The following is a 21,834-nucleotide window of genomic DNA, read 5'->3' on the forward strand; positions in this document are numbered from 1 at the left end:
TGAAACTCGATGATCATTGTGGTCCTTTTCAGCCCAGGCCATTCTATGTTGCTGGGAAGTGTTAGACATCACCTACCAGTGCCAGAGACTGCACCTCAGCCTGAACTTTTATCTTGGGACTGATAGACTTACTAGCTAGTAAGGAAATAAGAAAGATCCTTAATACAAATGCTGTCCACCTGCAGTCTCCAAGAATGGTTTCACTCATTTGTCTGAAAAAAGGTGGGTTTACTGAAGGTGGCACCAAGGGCAAAGAGGAAAAGGGAAACTGTGAGGTTGAGTGGGTTGTCTGGTAAGATGATGGGGATGGAGGGGCCAATAGCTCATCCTCTTCCCAAGGCTCTTTTAATGTTAGATCTACACCTGAATGTGCACACATTTTCTCGGGAACACTGGCTAGTAAATGGATGTAGAGGCAGTCTGGCTGGGAACTGAAGAGTAGTTTTATTTTGGGGTCATTTGTTGGAGACACATCAGTAGCTGTCCATGAATCATCAGAGCCAACACATGCTATTGATTGTATGCAAAACTGCCAGTTTTCCTGTTTCATAGCCAGGTGAACTGAGTGTCAGGAACCATGTTTCTGGAGGGAATATCACATGCCATTCTTTGCATGCTGCACATGGCACCTTAGAATGGATGAAATAAGCAACATCCAATTCCAATAATAGCAAGCGTAAATAAGGAATACCATCAGTGGCTCTGGCAGTGCAATTCAGCCCTGCAATACAGTAACTGTTGGCAGTGTTTGGTCTGTGTCACACTGATTTTAAGCATGAGCACAGGCAAATGCTGTGGAGTTTCATTTCAACATCAGCTGGCAGCAGGCAGGAGCACCGGTCGTGCTGGCTCAGCACTTCCACCAGGACTGCTGCCACTCACCATAACTCATTCCTTCTGGGTTCTTTTTAAAAGTTCCATCTGGGACTGTGCTGCTAAGCCATGTCTTCAGAACAATACCACTGTTAGTAATAACAACAATATTCAGGTATTACATCGCATTTTTCACCTTTAGATTTCAAAGTGATTCACTATGGAAGGTTTTGGAGGGCTTTAGGAGCAGATTATAAAGACATCTGTCAGGAATAAATGAGATTTCCCGATCCCACCACAGAACACGGGAATAGTTTGATGTTCTTTTTTGTGCCCAACATCTCTATGGCTGCCCACACTTTGTACAGTGAGGACACTGACTCCTAGTGTAGTAAGATGGCCTCTAAGGATCACAGTGCTACAGATTTGAAGACCCTGTGGCAAGCCAGACCATTACGGATAATAGAAAAAGAGAACTGCATTTTTCCCCATCCTCACACTGTAGCCTGCAGTTGTGAGTGGTCTCTATGGAAATGAGACAGTCTATAACAGATTAAAAATTATAACAAGTGCAACTTTTCCAGTGTTGGGAAGCTATATATTGTGCAGAAGTCTTGAAGAAGACTAAATTGATGGCAAAAGGTAGTATTTGCCCCTGAGGATGGGGATAAGTAGCCCTCTGTGTCCCTCTGCTGATGAAAGCAAGTTGAGGGAAGTAACTTTATCATTCTGTTGACTTCATAGTGTCTGACTTTGGATGAGAGACACTGCAGCCAGGATGTGATCAGAGGGTGGGATAGTCAATCCCTTTCTTTACAGAAAGAGAGCACCTGCTCATCTGAAGTGTTCACTTCAAAGGGCAGACCTCCTTGAAAGTATTGGCTCATAAGCATCAGTGCAGGTAAAAACTGCTGAAATTAGTTGATTTCAGAAATTAATTAGCAAGAGTTAAAAAAAAAACTCTTGTCAATGACAGAGTGGAGAACATGACAGCAGCCTTTGCAGTTATGTCACAGTGACATTCTGACAGTCTTCAGCTGCAACTGGAATAGGAAAACCAGCTCTTGGTTCACTCCAGCAAAATGCATCTTCCAGGTGAAGGGCAGCTGGGATGACCATTAGCTGCAGAAAAAAGGCCCCAGGGATTCCCTGGATGCATAAGGGTAAAGTGATAGGGATCAATTTTTAAGGTTTTTATTATTCTGTTGCAGTTTTGCTTCATTTTTCTTTGATTTGCTTCTTTTTAATTTTATTTTATTTTTCTTTTTTCTTTTTTTCCAAACAAGAACTTAAGCTGAAGTGTCATTATATTTAAGAAAAAGAGTTATCTGGTGTTTAAAATGAACTCAAGTGCTTGTGAAAACCACAGAGCCTCGTCAGGAGCAAGCACACTGGAGGTGCAAACCTGCCCTATGGAGGCCCTGCAACGCAATGCACATTCAGTGGCCCTGATGGACAGGAATGTCTTTGCAAACATCAGTCTAAGAAGCGATACCAGCAAGTGCCAAGAAAAAGAGGAGCCATTCTCAAGCCAGGCACGATCTTGTGTTATTTTGCAAAGGACACAGAAAAAATGCAGAAAAAATGCGAACATTCAAAACTGCAGGAATAAACTCCTTGTTGTCACAGCTCACATTTGGAGGTTAGTCATTATAAATGCACTTTCATACCTGCTTTCACAAAGCAGCACCTTAGAGGCCACAGGGACATGCAAACATGAGCATAAACCAGAGCTGAAGAGCTGCACCATGAGATTTGTGATTTTATAACGCATTTTTTGAAACAGGGATTAATGTTTAAATTATTCTTTCATCATTATTTTTATTATGTTTTTAATTTTCATTTAAGTTTGTGTGCATTTTCTTTGTTGTTTGACCAGTAAAGTAAATATCAAAGAACATGGACCCTATTCAGTTCTGCAGTCCCTTCTTCTAGTTTTGGAGAACTTTTTCATTAAAACATTCCATGCTCAGCCAACACTTAGTTTGGTGCAGGTTTGCTGCTCGGTTTTGATTGGCCATGCCCAGTGCCAGGACCAGAGGCACTGGGTATGGACTGGAGCCAAGGAGCTTCCCTGCCCATCAGAAGCAATGCAGTGTTGGGAAGGTCCATGGCACAGGGAGCAGAGAGGCTGTTGGTTCTCCTCCTTGGACATCTCCAACAGCCCCTGGCCGTGGTGCTGGGCACTGCCCTGAGTGGCCTTGCTGGGGCAGGGGGAACAGAGGTCTTTTTCAAACAGCAATTCCATGACTCTGTGTGTTTCTGTGATTTTTCATAGAATCGTAGAATCATAGAATGGTCTGGGTTGAAAAGGACCACAATGCTCATCTTGTTCCAACCCCCTGCTATGTGCAGGGTCGCCAACCAGCAGACCAGGCTGCCCAGAGCCACATCCAGCCTGGCCTTGAATGCACCCAGGGATGGGGCATCCTCCTTGGGCAACCTGTTCCAGTGCGTCACCACCCTCAGAGTGAAACACTTCCTCCTATTTTTTTTTTTAATTATTTTATTTTATTTTATTTTGCAGGTAAAATCTTCATCTGTGGCAAAAGGTCAACTTTTGTGGAAATCTCATTCTGGTGGAAAAAAACCATTAACCACCTGTTGCCATGCAAACTGCAAACAGCATCTAATTTAGGATTCGGATGAAGATAAATTCAATGGGCTGATTTGTAATTTCTCGTGTTTCAGAGGGAGGCAAAGATCCAGATTCCACCATGCCAGCACGGCCACAGTGCTGGACGCTTATCAAAGTGGTTGCCTTCGGGGCTCTCAGGAGATCAGGCTTCTCTCCAGGTCTTCGGATGAAGCACCAAGGCCATGAGAACAGCCATGCTTCAGCATCAACCTGAGAGGAAACCAGGAATATGGAGGGACCTGAGAATTTTAACCAGGTTGAATGTTCCCCACACACAGAGATCAGGAAAAAGAAAAAAAATACAAAGAATTGGGCATAGTTTAAAGTTTTATATCATTAAAAAAAAAAAAAAATCCACATGAACTTGTTCAGTCATCACCCTGAATAAAAAAGGGCAAACCCTCCTCATTCCATGAAGCTATTCTTGGCCACTGCACACTAGAAAGCAGGGAGGGCAGTTTAAAGGGGGCAAATACAATTAATGTTCTCGCTTTTGCCATATTTCTGAACCCAGGGGACAAATCAGGAAACTTTATGTCAGCAGGAATGCGAACAATAAAGGCAAAGTGGGTTGCGTGTTAGAAAACCGTTTCACTCCCTTTCTATATTTTTATTTTATTTTATTTTTTTGCCCAGCAGTATGATGTGTTAACAATTTTGTTGGTTTAACAGTTCACACTTCCAGCACATTTATCCATTGGCACATGGGGGTTTTATGCATTTAACAGTTTTCTTCATTAAAGTGGGTTCCACTGTGTCTTAAAAATTGTTTTCCTTAGACTGTGTGTTTGTTATTTTATATGGTGTGACTGAAAAGCAGGCCAAAATTTTGGCCTTGGAAAATGCATACTGTAGAGAGGAGCCCAGTGCAGCGCAGGATTAGCCTCCCTCAAAGCCCAGTGCATATTCTTTTAAGAACTGCTGATTGCACGTTGGAGCTTTCTCCCCTTAATTGCTGGGAGATTCTTAATTTGTCCTGAGCTTGGGAAAACGAATTACAGATGTACATGCTGCAATCAAAACCCTCTCTGCACAAGATTTTTACATGCTGTCATTGAGATGGCCTTCATCCCTTTGCACAGAGCCCTCCACTGCCAGAATTTTACTTTATTTTTTAATTCTGAAGGGGGAGCAGGGGCTGGGGGAAGGGGAAGGGTGGCTGTTATTTCTGTGGAAGCAGGACTGGGTCTGAGAGGCACAAGAGACACCCAGGTGTTTTCACAGCGAACCCTGCGCAGGGCCCTTTTGGAGCCGAGCTCGGTTCCTGTTTGCCAAGCTACACTTTCAAGAGGTGTCAGATATCGAGAACCTGTTTCGGATGCCAAGGCAAGCAACGAAGGGAAAAAAAAACAACAGTAGGGAGGAGGGGAGGTGGGGGACGTGGAGAAAAAGGGAAAGGGGAAAACGTTCCTCCTCAAAGAAAAAGGTAGTTGTTCCAACTTGGCTGTTTCTTTTTAAAATAATTAGTTAAGCAGTGCATAAAAACAGGTAAGTCTGTTCTGCATTGCTCATAGCCTTGGCAGGCCCTGTCCTTCCCTGCTTTAGTGGAATTTCTGTGAACCACCGCTGCACAGGAGAGGGGAGGGGAATTGTATCACCATGACCTAAGGCAACCCAGCTTGTAAGGTTAACCATAATTTTTAAACTAACATGACCTCTGTTAACCCCTCCATTCCAATCTTAAAAAAAAAGAAGGGAAGAGAAAGAAGCATGTTTACAAAACCACTGGTAGGAAAAGAGGGGGCAAGAGTCTGAGAGCCTTATTCCTTTCCCTCCAGCCCTCCATCCTTCCCTCATCTGGCCATTTGTCCTTGTGCTGACACTACCCAACTGGTGTTTAATGGGTCTTGGTGCAATGCATCTAAGGACTTTGCTTTTTCTAATGAGATACAGAATCATAAAATTAAGCCATACTGCGAAGCCAAAAACTTTCAGCTCTAGTGTGTGCATTTGGGGCTTTACAGGAATGTTCGTGTCTGGATGTCTGAGTCACATGCTCTCACAGTAAACGCGATACATCCTCTCTTTAATGACACCATTGGCTTACTTTATTTATTTCCCTACACTCATCCCTCTCTCCTCATTTTAAAGAATGCAGGCCATTTCCTCCAGCTGGGATGCCAAGCAAACCTGCCTCAGGCACCCTTTGCCCTGCCCTTTCCTATAGCTGTGTCTTAAACCAAGTAACCAAAGCCAATGCCAGCATGGCCCTGGGCCAGCTGGAGGTGGCATGAAGCCACGGTGTATGGTGTAGTCAACTTTCATGTCAACATTTGGATGATGAGTTCATCTTAACCAGAACATGCCAAGCTCAAGGGAATCCAGGACTGCCTCAGAATATGTGTTTGCAATACGCAATCCACACAAAGGCATTGGTGCAAGGAGGGAACTTATATATGTGTCTCAAAATTCTCCTTATAACTTACTTCCAGTTATATTCATTTCTGATCAGCCAGAGGCAGATGCACCAAGGGGAATATAGGATATAGGTACAATTCCTGGAGACCTGGACTCATTTCTCCATGACGCCCAGGCTACAAATACTGCCTAACTGCTCTTCAATATCCCCTCCACTGTTCACATGGTAGACATAGACCAATAATTTTATATGGGACTGATGTCAGGTCGTTCTTAAAATGTCATTTCTTTGAAACAGTTCCTTCTCTACATAAATGAGCACAAACAAACAGGCCTGCTTATACATCTATAATTAATAAGCATGGAAAATCTACCAATTAAGTGAAATTAGTGTGCAAAATAAAAGTAAGAGGCCAGATTCCCAAGCAGTATGAGCTGGCAGAGGTTCAAGATTTCATTGGAAAAATAGGCCTGAATTACTATTCATCTTATATGCAGTCCAGTCCTCCACTCTAGAATGAGCTCATATCCAATTAATTGTTTATATACTTAATATATCTGCAGACCTGTTTGGATGTAGTGAGCATGGGAAATACCAGATCTACCACCAATTGCTCACCCACAGATATACTGAGCTTGGCTTTCTCCAAACCCACTGTTTGGGCAGTATTTGCACCACCTAGTGTAAACTAGCTACTGTAGGTGTCTATTCTGGGTGGTTGTTCCTTTGTCCATAAAAAGACAAATGCCTTACTTCTAAAGAGGAGCATCCAGTTTCAGTACCTTCACTAACAATGTTTTCTGGAAGGAATTCTCTCTACACTAAATAAAAGGGAAATCTTCATTCATATGAAAGCACATAATTATACAAGCAGAGAAGTACCCACTAATAACCCAGTAAGCCCTGCTGGACCACCTTGTAGGACAGCTCCAGCAGTGGAGGTTCAGCCTACTCATCTGTACGTGCAAGTCAGCATCTCCATTCATTGTCCATATGCTTAGGATTTAGTTGTGTGTTTTCTGGAAAAAAAGAAAACAAGACACTGGAGACTTATTTCCTAAACTAAGCAAGGAAGAAGAAAAACTGCTGATGGAGAGGTGCAAGCTCATCTCATGCTGAGGATTCCAGTTCCTCTAAAAGAGCATTACTGGCACATGTATTCTTGCAAGTTTTCCTATTCCCACACTTCCCCCCTCCTGCTTTTGCTATGCTAAAACTGATTGGATAATGCAATAATTCTGACTGTTCACAAATACTTGATGTCTCAGAAACTGAGTAAACCTCTGCTGGTTTTGCAATTCTGTTTTAGTTGGGGAGAACAGACAAATAACTTTTTTTTTTCTATCTCATCAGAACAGCCAAGGCCAGGCTCTGGTTTCAGGGCATCCCACTCTATCCTCTTTTCCAAATGTTGAGTATTTGCTCCACAGACGGTCTACTAGAGCTTTCTGATAAAATAGCTGTTTAGATCTATTTATTTATTCATTCATTTGTTTGCTTATTGAGACAGCATAATAATATATTTCAAATAATCGTAGAATCATGGAATCATAGAATGGCCTGGGTTGAAAAGGACCACAATGCTCATTGAGTTTCAACCCCCTGCTATGTGCAGGGTCGCCAACCAGCAGCCCAGGCTGCCCAGAGCCACATCCAGCCTGGCCTTGAATGCCTGCAGGGATGGGGCATCCACAGCCTCCTTGGGCAACCTGTTCAGTGCGTCACCACCCTCTGGGTGAAAAACTTCCTCCTCATATCCAACCTAAACCTCCCCTGTCTCAGTTTAAAACCATTCCTCCTTGTATTTTTTGTGATATTAAGTACATTAAGTATAATTTTGTTTTTACTTTTGTAAAACAGCTCTGCTGTGGAGAGAAACCAGTGACACTTTGTGTTCAGTTGAGAGCATCTACTGTGTTCGAGCACATCAATTAAGTGGAACTTCATTAGCAGAAATTTCCTTTTCAGTTTGGTTCATTTCTGTCATCGTATTTCTGGATCATGATTCGTGATTTTAGATCTGAAAGATACCCACAGAATGAAAATAGGTGGAAGTCAGGAGGTTATGACTTGAGAGATGTCCAGCATGAAGTTGTCAGCAGACTTTTTGAGGTACACTGCGTAAATCAGTCAGTCCATCAGTCTCAGTGCCCACCTGTATTATGGAGGAAATATCTGATTTCATATCTGCCTTTTCTTTTGAAATTCAGATTCCTGAACTGACTCTTTCCATGTGTTGCCCTGTGAATGCAGAGAGTCTCCAGTCCCACCTGAGGCCCCATGAAGCGGGAATACCAAAAATTCCTACTGGAACACATGGTGGCAGGAAGAAGCACTCCCTATGAAAAATTAATAACAATCAAGCTCTGATTTGTCAGAATGGAACTCAAATTTATGAAAAATGCTAAGGAAGGACATTGATCCCCACAGACAGGACGGGCATTTGGCAAAACCCAACAATTCCAGCTGAAATCCAGCAGAAGCGGAGAAGTAAAGCTGCATACCCACTAATGTGATTCCTATGAATGAACTTGAGCCCAACAGTAGCGTATAGGCAGAAGCCTATGTACAAAAATAGAAAGCTCTCAGAATCCACAGCTCATCTGGACAGGATTAGAGAAGTGCTCCCTGAACATTAAGCGAGTGACGTGCTAGAAAAGAATTGAATCAATTTACAGCAGCCCTGGAACGTCCCAAACACAGCAGCTCTGAAAACAACAGACTGAAAAGGAATTCATTGTCCTCTGCAGCATAAAGCAACTATTATAGGCAACAATACCAATGATACTAGTGACTGCAACTCTATCTTTGTGTAGCTCTGAAAGCTGTTAAAAACTACGTTTGGCCAATGGGTACAATGTTGAAATTGTACCCATGTGATTTTTATTCACTGATTTCACAGTTTCAGTGAAGATTAGTCAGCTTTGTCTCTGACTTGGTTTTTGGTCACCATAAAGTAGAACAATGTATAATATGTTGACAGAGGGGATGGCTGTGGGCAAATTAGGGTTTTCTTTCAGTAGAGTAACTGGGGAGAAGATGAGAGAATTATCAATACAGCTGAGTAGTGAAAAAGTCTTTCAGATATGTTGGGGCCAACATTTAAACAATGGGATATGACAAAATAGATGATGTCTGTGATGCATCATACGATTTGCCTTTTTTCCTAGGCAAACCCACAGCCCAGATCCCATTAGGGAGAGTGCTCAGAGGAATAGGACTGTATAACCTGATAGAGAAATATTGTTATACCTACCAATGTTATTCTTTCATAAACTACTTTTGGTTTAGGTAGTGAGTTTTTGAGAAAGGGGACTTCTCTGGTGACACCAATGCATTATTTCAACGTTTCATTGGCCACCTCTGTATCAGAATGAAATAACGAACTTCAACCCCTCAGTCTCCCAAACTCTGCATCCAGGAGCAAGGCAAGCATCACAGTTTTGCTTCTGAAGGAAACAAAGCAGCCACGTAAACAGTACATTATCAGCCATGTGGGAATGAACGTGGTGTAGATACTTAGAAAGGACAGATGACAATATCTGGGTTATATTTCACCTAGAGTGAAATATACAGAAAGTGGCGGATCTAGGGTTTTAAGTCTCCATCTCCACGCTTCTAGAAAGGTTACAACCGCTCTGCCCTGATCCTAGTTAAAATCTGTCTGGATTTATCTCAGTCCCTGGTATTTTTCGTTTGCATCTTGCTACTAATAAAGTTTTGAAACAGATTTCAAACAGCTAACCACAGCTTATGTTAAAACAGGAAAGATTCATCCCCTAAGAGATTCCCTAAAAGATTTATCCATATGTAAAGGGAGGTTGGAGGCAAATGGATGAGGCCAGGTTCTTCTTGGTACTGTGTAGCAATAGGACAAGGAGCAATGGCCTAAAACTTGATCATAGGAAGTTCCGTTCTAACATGTGAAGGAACTTCTTTACAGTAAGGGTGACGGAGCCCTGGCACAGGCTGCCCAGGGAGGTGGTGGAGTCTCCTTCTATTAAGATACTCAAGACCCATCTGGATGCCCACCTGTGCAACCTATGTAGGGTACTGCTTTAGCAAGGACTACCAGGATCTACTTGGATCTACCAGGCTGCAGAATACCATAATAAATTAGATGAGAGCTTTCCTTAGAGGAAAACAACTTTTTCTTAGGGAAGGAGTCTTGTTCAATCCTCTTGAGTCGTTGTCTGTGTTTCCCCACCCAGCCATCTGCACACTGAGTTTTTTTCAACGATTTCAGCAACATTTTACAGCAAGTTAGAGGTCTCTACTATATTATATTCTCATAATTTTCAGAATTAAAACCAGGTGGCTAGGTGGAGAAGGAAAACCTCTTAATTTTTCAAGAGAAGGAAAGACTGCATTGTGAGCCCAGCTCTTATTAGTTACTTAAGACTCCTTGTAAAGGGTAGCAGATATAGGTGTGCAACCTGTCCAAAGGCCAGAATTCCTGGCATATAAGAAGTGTTACATCCCCCACATCCCTCTTTTGCTGTGGCATGGATCATCTGATGTCTAATGGAGGATTATTTCACATAGTCTCAGTGCAATTGAGCTAATAAGTATATTAACACGGAATGCAGTACAGACCCTTTGGAAACTGGGTTCTACTAATGCAGCTGCTTGTGGAGTGACTAGTCTTAAGGAAAATCATTGGGTTTTGTGACATACCCCCCCACACACCCTTTGTTGTTTGGAGCTGAAGGAACATAAGGAACATCTATTTATCTGCACAGAGGTTGTTATTCCTAGAAGGTTCTCAGAAATTTCAAAAAAGACCATTATGTTTAATGGAAATAGGTAGGAACAGCATGCTCAGATTAACTAAGGTGCTTTACAGGTATGTCAGTTGCTAATTATTGGTTCCATGCACATCTCTGATGAGCCAGACAGAGCAGCCACAGCAAACCCAAACAATCAGTACAAACACTTTACAGCTTGGAGTAATCACTTCCCTTTTAGCAAGAATAAAAGGTCACTAGATATTCAAACAAAAGGGGTAGTGTATTGTTCTTCTCACAGAAGAAAGGCAGCAACCTGGAGGTTTAATTATGCATAACATTATTTGACAAATGGTTGGAATATTTTGAAGCATAGTGTTTCTAAGAAAAAATTAGGAAAGGTGGCTTGTCTCTTCTTATTCTCTGTAGTCAGCTTAGAACTCAGAGTGGGAGAAACATCACTGTCAGCAGAGACTGGGTGTTTGATTCAAATGAATCAGTGCATTATTTGTTACAGTTTTGTTTCTTGCCTCCAAATATTCCGCCACAAGTGGACAAATCCTCAGATAAGTGCTGTAAGGAGAAGGTATCCATCTTACAAAAGAAGTCCTCCAAAATTACTCTGATTTTGTTTTTGAGGGGGATTTTAATCTCCCAATTTTCCATACATCCTTTAGTCTCCCAGTCCTAACAGGTGCTACAACACATAGCTCACTAAATGTGATTTCTGCCTGAAATAATGGCAATCCAGAGATGGCTCCATCTTGGGACTTTCCATGCATCCTCCACTCTAATATTCACATGAGAAATTATTTGTTTTAAGATGAATCATGTCACGTTTTTCTGGTTTCTGACACTTAAAAATATTTTGTTTCCGCTGAGTGGTGAAGTCAGCCACTTACTATTATTAAACATCATGCTGTGTTATTCTCCCTTCTGGGTGATGATCTCAGTGGAGCCTGTACCGAATCCAGCTTTATGCTCTCAGTTCTCACACAGATGCTACTGGTAGTCTCCCATTTGTAATATCCTTGGTAACCAGCTGCAGTTGGAAGTCTAATATGTTGGATTTGCTTGTCCTCTCTTGCTGATTCCAGCCTTGTGGTTTATGGGTTGCCTTTGTGGTTTGCTAAAGGTCAGGCCCTGGACGACTCTAAATTTTCTTAAGTGAAATTCAAACACCACAGATGAGCATGTTTTCAAAGTAGTTGTCTTGGGTGGTATGGATTCAGATTTGGTTTCTGGTGCTGAGGACTCAAGTCTCCTCTCTGCTTTGGGTCAATGACCAGACACAGGTCTGCCTACCTCCCAGTGCCACCCTTTGTTCAAATCCCAGCTTTCTCTGAAATGTCGGTCTTGTGCTAGGCCCTAAGTTGCATTTTCAGTTGTACACCCCCAAGCCCTCCCACTTCCCCATGCTGATGCCAAAATGTTTATCCTCGCCTTTGGCTTGACTCAATAACTGTAATTCTCACTCTTTTTGCTGGCTTGCAGGCAGAGACTGCATCAACCATAATTCAAAATTGCGAACAGATGACTAGATTACTTACTTGAACTGCTCTCAATCATTACATCACCCTTGTACTGAAAATCACAGCACTGGCTCCCCATGTGATTTCGCATCCACTTTAGGGTTTGGCTCCAGAGCTACTGGACTTACTCACTCCAGCTGACCTAAAAGAGCTGCTTGTACCTCATAGATGTCCTCAGGCTCAGAGATCAGTCAGTGCCAATTAATTGATCATTCCAATGGTCTGACTGAAAACTGCCGGTGCCGAAGCCTTGGCTCCTCCAGCTGTACTTGGTGGAAATCCCTATGACCTTCATCCAGAGAGGGTGGGGAGGGGGAAATAAATCTGCTAATCTGTATAAATACAAAGAGAAAACACTTTCTCTAAGATGACAACAGCTTGGCCTCAGTGAGGGGAAAGCTGGGGTTTGTGTTTTATCTCTAACATGAAATTGTGTAGGTGTAATGTATATTCAGAAATTTTCCTGACTCAGGCACTGCTGTGGCTCCCAGCCAGTAGCAGAATCAAGCAGCAAGGAGCCCAGACAACAGAAATCCCCAGGGATGCTCAGAGCCTTTTGGCAACATGGGTGCAGCCAGGACTCGGTGATGAAGAGATTTTGAAAAAGCTGTTGGAAGTGGGACCTCTCCATGGTGCAGAGCTGAGTTAATTTGTCCCTCTCTCCATCAGCAGCACTGGCCATGATCCCCACGTGTCCTCCTCTTCCTCTTGGAGATACTGATAGAACAAGGGGAAATGGTTTTAAAATAAAGGAGAAGAGATTTAGATTAGATGGCAAGGAAGTTTTTCACTGAGAGAGAGGTGAGGTGCTGGAACAGGCTGCCCAGAGAGGCTGTGGATGCCCAATCCCTGGAGGTGTTCAAGGCCAGGATGGAGCCTTGGGCAATCTGGTCTGGTGGCTGGGAGCCCTGCCTGTGGCAGGCAGGTTGGAACATGGCGATCACTGAGGTCCCTTCCAATCCAACCCATTCTGTGGCTGATTCTGTGATTTTATGATTCTATGATTCTATGATTCTATGATATGATTCTATGATTTGGGCATGATACCTGAGGTGTGATGAGCAACATGTTTCCTGTCCCATTGCACAAAGCAGTACATGAGCTCACTGCACCAGAGAGGGCTTCACAGCACCATCACCAATGCATAGCCATCTCTGCTTTGCACTGCATGGAATTACCCTGTGAAACACTCTGAGCTGGCAGCCTGGGTCTTGTTTCAAAAGTAGAAATATCCACAGAATGAAAGCCAGCATTTATGACTAATTGTCCCCTTGTTCAGCAGGCTCACTAGCATGGTCAAGGCCTGCATTGTAGAGATAGAGATGATTTCTCTGTCTGCAAGTCAGGTCAGGTCAGGTCAAGACAGTGGGTCAGTGTCTCATACGGCCCTCTTTTACTGTCAGTCACACACCATAAATTCTGCAGCTGAAGGACTGAAAAGATCACAGAATCATATGATTCTATGATTCTATGATCGATAAATAATGTAAATAAAATAAAACAAAGAAAAGTGAAATTAAATGAAATGAAACGAAATGAACTACAATACAACACAGTAACTAACAAATTTGGAACAGATTGCTTTGATGGACAATTCTTAAAATATACCCCAAACTTTTCTTTGTAGATTCTAATCCCAAGAGAGGTGTTTTTCAACTTTATAGTTACAGTGCACATTTTCACTTTAGAAAAGACTATGAAGAGTACTTCCATACACCACAGAATTCAGGAATTCATACATCGCTGAATTCAGTAATTCGTACACCACTGACACACTGCAGAGGAAAGGACTCATGGGCTGTGTACAGTGATACAAGCCAAAACCAGAGATTTCCTTTTGCAGTGAAGTGGTGCTGTCCTTTTCCGTAATACTGTAAATGTAAAAGAAGGAATCAAGAGCATCTCCTGAGACGGAAACAGTTTCAAAGGGAGAACTATTGTAGTGCCTTCTCCCACACAAATCCCCACCTATCATCTTTCCAGATCCCTGTGAGGAACACAGATGGCCAGCATCCACACAACAGGCTGATGAGAGGGAGAGCCCTCTGGAAGCAGCTCACAGGTGGGCAATGGTGGTGGGTTCCATCACCCCACTGCCTCACTGGGGACAGGGCTCTCAATGGGGTCAGTGGTGGCAGCTTCAACAGCTGTCGCCTCTTGTTGCTTCTTCCCAGGTTGGGTTTTGGGTGCCCCAGAGCCCTGCACAGTTATAGTACACATTTGGCACAAGATTTGCCTCTGGACTTTCAGGTTGTCCTCCCCCTTATTAACTCTTCCCTCTTCTAAACACCACCACGAGTATTTTTGATGTCTCCCTTGAAGCTTTCATAATCACAGTAGGGCTACAGTGAAACCTCAGGAACAGCTCCATCAGCTCAAGATGTCACACAATAAATACAAAATGCTATTATCAAACAGAGTCCATATACACAGTCAGTTCGGCAGAGGTGCCTGCCTTTAGGGAGGGCCCCCAAAGACACTCTAGACAAGTTTAGCTACAAGGCTCCAGTAGTATTTCACACAGTCCTAGAAAAGGCTGCAGTAGAGTCTCAGCTCAACCAGGGAAAGGCAGGTTTTGAGTTAACTGCTGAGAGCTTGCTGGGAGTATTCATGCAACCCCCAGCCAATCCAGATGTATCTCTGTGCATTCCTACTCTACAGATGGCCAGAGCAATCCACTCCTTGTCATTTGCAATGAAGGGCAGAAGAAGAGAGGATTTTTGACATGTTTAAATATTATCCAAAACAAAGAAATTGCTCAAAAGTCAGGGATGCATTTAAATAAATTAAAGCTGCCAGCAAAATCTCATATTTGTTACACTTCATTCCATTTCATCCTGAGAGCCATCCCTCTGCAAAACATGGCAGCTCCAGTAGTTTGGTGTCCAGATGTTCCCCGTCATATAATCTGCACTGCATCACACTTTGTTCCTGATGTGGGTCCTTAAAAACAGTGAACCCAGATTCCAGGACAACCTGAGTAGAGTTTTCCATAATGAGGGGCAATTGCAAAAATGTGGTTGTTGACTTGGCTGGTGGAACACGGGCCTTTTTGTTCTCTTCTTCATCACTCTCTCTTTCTCTTTTTCAGTCCTCCAGCTGGCTGGTAATCCAGCATCATCAACATCTTTTTGCATTTTATTCCTTAAGCCATTCATATTATACACATTCCAGTTTTAAAATACAGATTTTAAGAGTGATTTGATGTGGCTTGGAAGAGTGACATGCTTACACATTTATAAAAAATTCATTAACTTGGGGAGAGGAAAAGAAAGGATTGCATCTTTTATTTTCTTTCCTTCCCTTTCCTTTTCTTCATTTCCAGCATACGAAATTATTTGCTGGTCATTTAGGAACCACAATGTCAAAATGTGGTTGCCCCATAGGGAGGAAAAAAGGCAGTTCACCCTTACTGTTTTCAAGTCAGTTGTTAAAAAGTAGCTTTGGCAAAGGCCAAAGCCAAACTCATCTTTGAGCTGTGATGTTTAAAAGATGAAGTTCACAGTTGTGCTCACTATTTTTGAGAACATTCATTCCCACAGGCCTTGCATCTGCCAGATGGTAACCAAAGGATGATGCTGTTGAGCACCTTTATTCCTGCCTTGTGAAACATCGACTTCCTGGTTACAACTTGGAGAGGCCATTCTTGGACATATATCTGATTATTATAGTTAAGCAGATACTTAATTATAAAGAAAAAAAGCAGAAGAAGTCAAAAATTATTAGTTCAGTTCAATTATAATGTATGTATGCTATGTACCTATAGCAAAGATACCCCTCAACTGTGGGCCAGGTTTCAGTACTGGTGGTGAAAACCCCATTCCAAGTTTCTGGTCTCTATTTAAAAGCTTTTAGCAGCTTATCTTATTACCAGTACGTTAAGCTCTATTCTCTCATCACTACATAAAAGGTAAATATGAATTCCTCCTCTCACACAGCAGAGGAAATTGCTCTGATCCTGGAAGCAATGAATGATGGAATCTTCAGCCACTCTCCTGATATCAGAATCATTTTTCATTTTCCAGGCTAATTCCTTCTTCAAATAGAAAGCTCCAACTTCCAGATATTGTCCTCCAGACATAGACACATCTGACAGACATTTTTAATTAAGTGTATTTTATTATGACATAATTGCAAAACCCAAGAGAAATTCACCTTCCTACACAGAGATATAATGAAGTGACAATGCATGGGACAAAAAGCAGATACCAACTAACTACTGATGCTATGTAGCCTCTTCCATTGGATTCCCTCTCTCCTCTACTTGTTGTGACACTGTATTCAAAGAGCAACGAGGTAAAAACTCAATGTGACTTCGCTTCGAGGCCATGCTACTTACAGATCTGAGGTACAGACTTAGAGGGAAGGGTGAATCTTACTGCTTTGCCCCTGTCACATGCATTTCATACTCAGAAGGCCAGGCCGACCATCAGATTTTATAAATGTGATCTGTGGTTGTCTCACGCTTGTCCTTGGCGGTTCACAAGATGACAATCTAACACCATAAGATTTCAGTCTTCCAGCTATCAAAAGTGTTGAGCTGTTGATTTCTGTTTCAGACCAAAAATTGCCTTTGAGATCTTTTATTTTTCAGGCCATCCAAAGATGACTTTGAACATCACATGAAAGAGAAACAGAAAGGACTGATTTGATCACAATAATACAATTATGCTTTTAAGGACTGTGGACTGAGCAAATGACTCACGTGCCCTGAAGTAGCAGAAACTAATAAAAGCAATTAATAAAGTCAGAGAGTTATATAGCCAGTCTGTGGCTCAGTGACCTCACATGTGAGCAATCATCTACTGGCTGTGATATTTTGGGATGGCTGGAGAATAAAGGCCAAAGAAGATTATCACTAAATTCTTACAACTGTTTTATGAACCCCCTGGTGAAGGAAAACAAGGACTAAATAAGGGCCTATCTTACATAAGTTGACAATTAAAGTCTTGGCCACCCAAACAGTAGATTCTAGTCATTCAGCAATGAAGTTTAATGCTCAAGCAGATCTTTTTTGCACAGTCTTGTCATGTTGTCTACAGCTAGTAATCATGAGTCAGGAAAAAATTCTGGGGGGAAGGGAGAACTGAATGCTGAAAAACCAGCTTGCCATAAAGCAAGACCTCTCTCAAAACAGAAATGCCAAGGAAAGCTGAACTCATGTTGGTTGATGTTACCTCTGACTTCACAGTGCAGCTTGTTATTGAGTGGAAAGCAAACACCTTCCAACCTACCCTTGTAGCAAACAAGTAACACCCCCAGAAGTGACTTTTTCCACCTAATTATATCAAATGTTTTCAGCCACTGGAGTTTGGACTCCACCATGAATCACACACCTACAGGAACACATCCCCACTCCACTTCTCTATTTCCACTAATCAGAAGCTCGGACTTGCACTGGGAACTGTGTATGTTGCCTTCTCTACTTTCCTCCAAGTGTAGCACCTAGAACACTGAGCCTGGAGCCACTTGGTCTGTGGTGTCTTCCAATTGGAACTATTCTATGATGCTATTATGTTAAGCTAGTTTGACATGGATAGCCCTGTATTATTTCCGAGCTAGGCTGGAAAATACAGAACTCGCCATGAACTCTCGACTTATTCTCTTTTTTCTACCTATATTTGTCATGCACCTTTTGTATGACATCAAGAAATGAATGGTTTAGCAGGATCTGAAATAAGAGGTGACATCTTTGTGATGTGGCGATATCAATTCAAGGGTCCTCTGTTTGCCAGATAACTTATCAAATGTTCCCAGGCTCCCTAAGAATAGAGTCAAGCCTCTGAAGGTTTCAGAAAAGGAGCTCGATGTGGGATGACCCCTCAGCCCATGGAGGGGTTTCTCTCTCCTCATTAACCACCTGAGCTGTACAGAAAGACCTGCTGGCTGACTTGGGAGACTAGAGTTGGATGGGGTGGACACCCTGGTTGATGAAGTGCACTGAGATCCCTTACCAAACATTAACTGTGGGAAGGAAGAAATGCTCAGGGTCAGGAGCTGGAGGAGCAAGTGAAAAATGGCCTCAATAGGATAGCTGCTGGAGGGAGGCTATGAGAAGCTGGGACAGGAAAACATACCATATAGGTATGGGAGATGTATAGGTAAGGACGAGACCTATAAGAGAGCAGATTGTGGGATTGTTCGTTTTCTTTAGGCCACGGGAAAGTTTAGGAAGATATCAGACATTTAATCACTTGTCCAGATTTCTGGGTGGTGGATGGCACAATTTGGAGGACATCTGAGGCAAGAGCAGAAACACAAACAGAACATCCAGGTGTCCTGGATGGAGAGAGGTAGGATGCTGTGCATCTTCTGGCCTGGTAACACTCAGGCATCACATGGTTGGCATGAGCATCAGTGCAGAGCATGGCCAAGGGTTCAGTCCAGGAAGAAGAGCTTTAAATTCTGGTTTCTCAGACAGCTCAGTCTCCAAGGAGCAGGTGGTTTTGTTGCTGTTAATTGGGCAGTTACTCTGCTCTTTTATTGGGTTGAAAATGAGCTGAATTAAGAGGTTTTTACCCTGGTATGTCTGTGACATTCTTTGTCCTTCTCAGCAGGGGAGTGACTGGCTTACCAGGAATTGGCACAGAGTAAGCTCCTTTCCTGGTACTATTTTTCTAAGCACGACTGCAACTGATGCAAAATCCCCACAGGTGACACAGCTTGGGAGGAACACTGAGACCTGCAAGTGCACTGCAAAGAGCATGGTTTTGTGGTGCTCATTAATTCGGGAGCTGAAGAAACTGAGTTTACTGTTCCACTGAATGTATTACTGAATGCTGAACTACCAAAGCAAACTGAACAAGCACTGCAAGGACTTCTTAGCCTGAAGCAAGCGTTGGGGCAGGAGTGGAGGAAAGAAACCCACTAAAAAACTAACAGAGGTTTAGTATATCCCCCCCATTTCATCATGTAATGCTCAAGTTCTGTAACCATGTACCAGAGCACTGATAAGTTACAGCCTTTCTTCAACTACAATCTCTTCAAGAAGCATTCAGTTAGGCTGAGCTGAACAAAAACTTTCATTCATTACATCCCGGTAGGATGCAAACAAGTTCACAACCTGATAATCCCTTTCAGCCCTTATTAAATCAGCTATGCACCGCAGGTGGGAAGTCAGTGGAATGGAGAGACAGCCCCGTGAACACTGCAATAAAGCATGGCTTTAGTCACTACAAAGATTTCCAGGGCTTTCCCTGCCTCTCTCAGGAGGCAGACTCCCAGTGCCCTGCAGCCGATTGCACAGCATCATGTTTGCATTATGTGGCAGCGATGATGTGTTTGTTCTTGGCACTGAGGGGCTCTGACTGCGGAGCTCTGCAGTGACAGTGGAAATCTTTCAAGCCTTGAGCTGGATTTGCAGCTTCCTCTTTTGAAATGCAGGTAGAGTACAAGACTCTTTTGTGGAAAAAAAAAAATGAAAAAAAAAATGAAAAAAAATAGGAAGAAAGAAAAAAAAGAAAAAAAAAAGAAGGAAGGGAGGGAAAGAGAGAGGGAGAAAAATAGGAAGGAAGGGAGGGAAGGAGGGAGGGAGAAAAATAGGAAGGAAGGGAGGGAAGGAGGGAGGGAGAAAAATAGGAAGGAAGGGAGGGAAGGAGGGAGGGAGAAAAATAGGAAGGAAGGAAGGAAGGAAGGAAGGAAGGAAGGAAGGAAGGAAGGAAGGAAGGAAGGAAGGAAGGAAGGAAGGAAGGAAGGAAGGAAGGAAGGAAGGAAGGAAGGAAGGAAGGAAGGAAGGAAGGAAGGAAGGAAGGAAGGAAGGAAGGAAGGAAGGAAGGAATCCACTGAGATTTGTTTTCCATCTAAAAAGAATGGATTTACAGCCTTCAGGACACAGCCCTGCTTTTCAGGAATGCTCAGTGATCAGATGCTCATATCAGAGGTCAGGCATGTCTTCCCACATGTATAGAATCATAGAATTGTAGAATCATAGAATCATAGAATGGCCTGGGTTTAAAAGGACCACAATGTTCATCTCGTTCCAACCCCCTGCTATGTGCAGGGTCACCAACCACCAGACCAGGCTGCCCAGAGCCACATCCAGCCTGACCTTGAATGCCTCCAGGGATGGGGCATCCACAGCCTCCTTGGGTAACCTGTTCCAGTGTATCACCACCCTCAGCATGAAAAACCATTCCCTCTTGTCCTATCACTATCCATCCTTGTAAACAGCCATTCCCTGTCTTTACCTCACATTTGAGGATTTGATGCTCCATTAATGAGCTCAGTGTGTGAGGAGGAGGTAGGAAGTGGATGGCTCAGAGTGGGTTTTTATTGACAACATGACTTTTTCCCACACATCCCTGTGCAGTGCAGCCCCAGGAGCCACCTACACAGCCCCGCCAGCAAGAGGCCAGCTGTGGGCAGATGTTCTGCTGGTTGGGCACAATGTGGCACTTACCCAACGTCGAAAATACCATAATTGTAACATCAGCTTATTTTTTGGTTTTCCCCACCGGCTTTTCTAGCTTGGGTCTACTTACTGCCTGCTGGTCTTTTCTTCTCTTCCCAATTAAAAACTGTAAGAGAAATGAGAACGGTTTTAGGCTCTCTTAAAAACCAAGGTGTTAAAGGGAACTATTTCATCTGAAAAAATCTCAAAAAAGCTCTTGATCTGAAGCCAGCATTTCTAGTGAGAATGTTTCCATGGTTGGTTTTTACTATTTTTTTTCCCCCCCTAAAATAAACAAAATTTCAGATCAAATTAAAAATTTCCATTCTGGCTGAAAAGCCAGTCCTTTTCAGTTGGAAAAATACTTTGATGCAGTAAAAAAAGAGAAAAAGCCTTTTGAAAAAAACACCTGACTTCTATTTAGATGAAAGCCATCCGCCTGAAAATCTCTACCCCCAAAAGCATAAGATACCAAACGTATATTCAGTTTGCATTCATGCTGTCAGGCAGAAATATCCTTTTCTCCCCAAATGCCTTCAGCTTTTCTCTCTTTTTTTGCATACAGACTTTTCTGCACACAGATTTAAGTTTCACGGTTCCTAATTTATATATATATACATACATATCTGTGTCTGTGTGTATATAAAATCACTGTGGCTTCATACCCTCAGGCTGTACGTCACTGTCTCCTCCCTTGTTGCTGGCCTTGATACTTAGGCCTTATTTGTATGAGGACATTGAGAAAAGTAGCTGGAACGAATTTGCCATGAAGTGTCTTGGGGCCTACAAACAACTACGTATGTTTAAACTTGAATTATTTGTCATCTTGGGTCCAAAGAGGTAGCTCTGTCTGGAACAGAAGGAACTCTGTTTCCAAGTTGAAAAGGCACATTTGCACACCTTGTTGTTAATGTACCATGTTGGGTAAAGTTTATGTTTCACGAGGTAAATCAGGAAACAATGACATTTCAAAATCTACAGAGATTTGAAGAAGTGCTCACATACCCCAAAGTTCTTTTTTTCCATCCCCACAACTTTATCAGTTGAAATCAGCCAAGAGGAGGTATTACCTCCTCCTGCAAGCTGTGCAGTCATTGAGATTTTAAGGTCATTATGAAAGCATTTGGCTTTGAAGTAATTGCTTCAACTTTCTATTACTGTTGTATTCTGTTTTCTCTCAACCTTCAGATGTCATAAAAGGGAACATAAAGCAAAAAACATTTCCCCTTTTCTAACAGCGACAAAGCAAGGTGAAACACCTCTCCTGGGGCTTCCACATCAGCTGCCTTCTTCTTTCCTTTTTTCACACCAACACAGACGAGACACAACTGTCTGTATTCCCAATTTGCCTCTGGCCTTTCAAAACATAGCATTTA

The 21,834-nt window shown here is 42.6% G+C and overlaps 1 long non-coding RNA gene across 1 annotated transcript; it reads left to right on the forward strand.

Moving 5' to 3' along the window:
- Positions 1–1,840: 1,840 nt before the first annotated feature.
- Positions 1,841–3,662, forward strand: LOC121110155. The gene is made up of 3 exons (XR_005859089.1): positions 1,841–1,976; positions 2,100–2,455; positions 3,505–3,662. It is a non-coding gene; the product is annotated as an uncharacterized LOC121110155 (long non-coding RNA).
- The last annotated feature ends 18,172 nt before the right edge of the window (positions 3,663–21,834 follow it).

The sequence above is a fragment of the Gallus gallus genome, chromosome 3, assembly GCF_016699485.2.
Source record: "Gallus gallus isolate bGalGal1 chromosome 3, bGalGal1.mat.broiler.GRCg7b, whole genome shotgun sequence".
In the NCBI taxonomy this organism is placed as follows: Eukaryota; Metazoa; Chordata; class Aves; order Galliformes; family Phasianidae; genus Gallus; species Gallus gallus.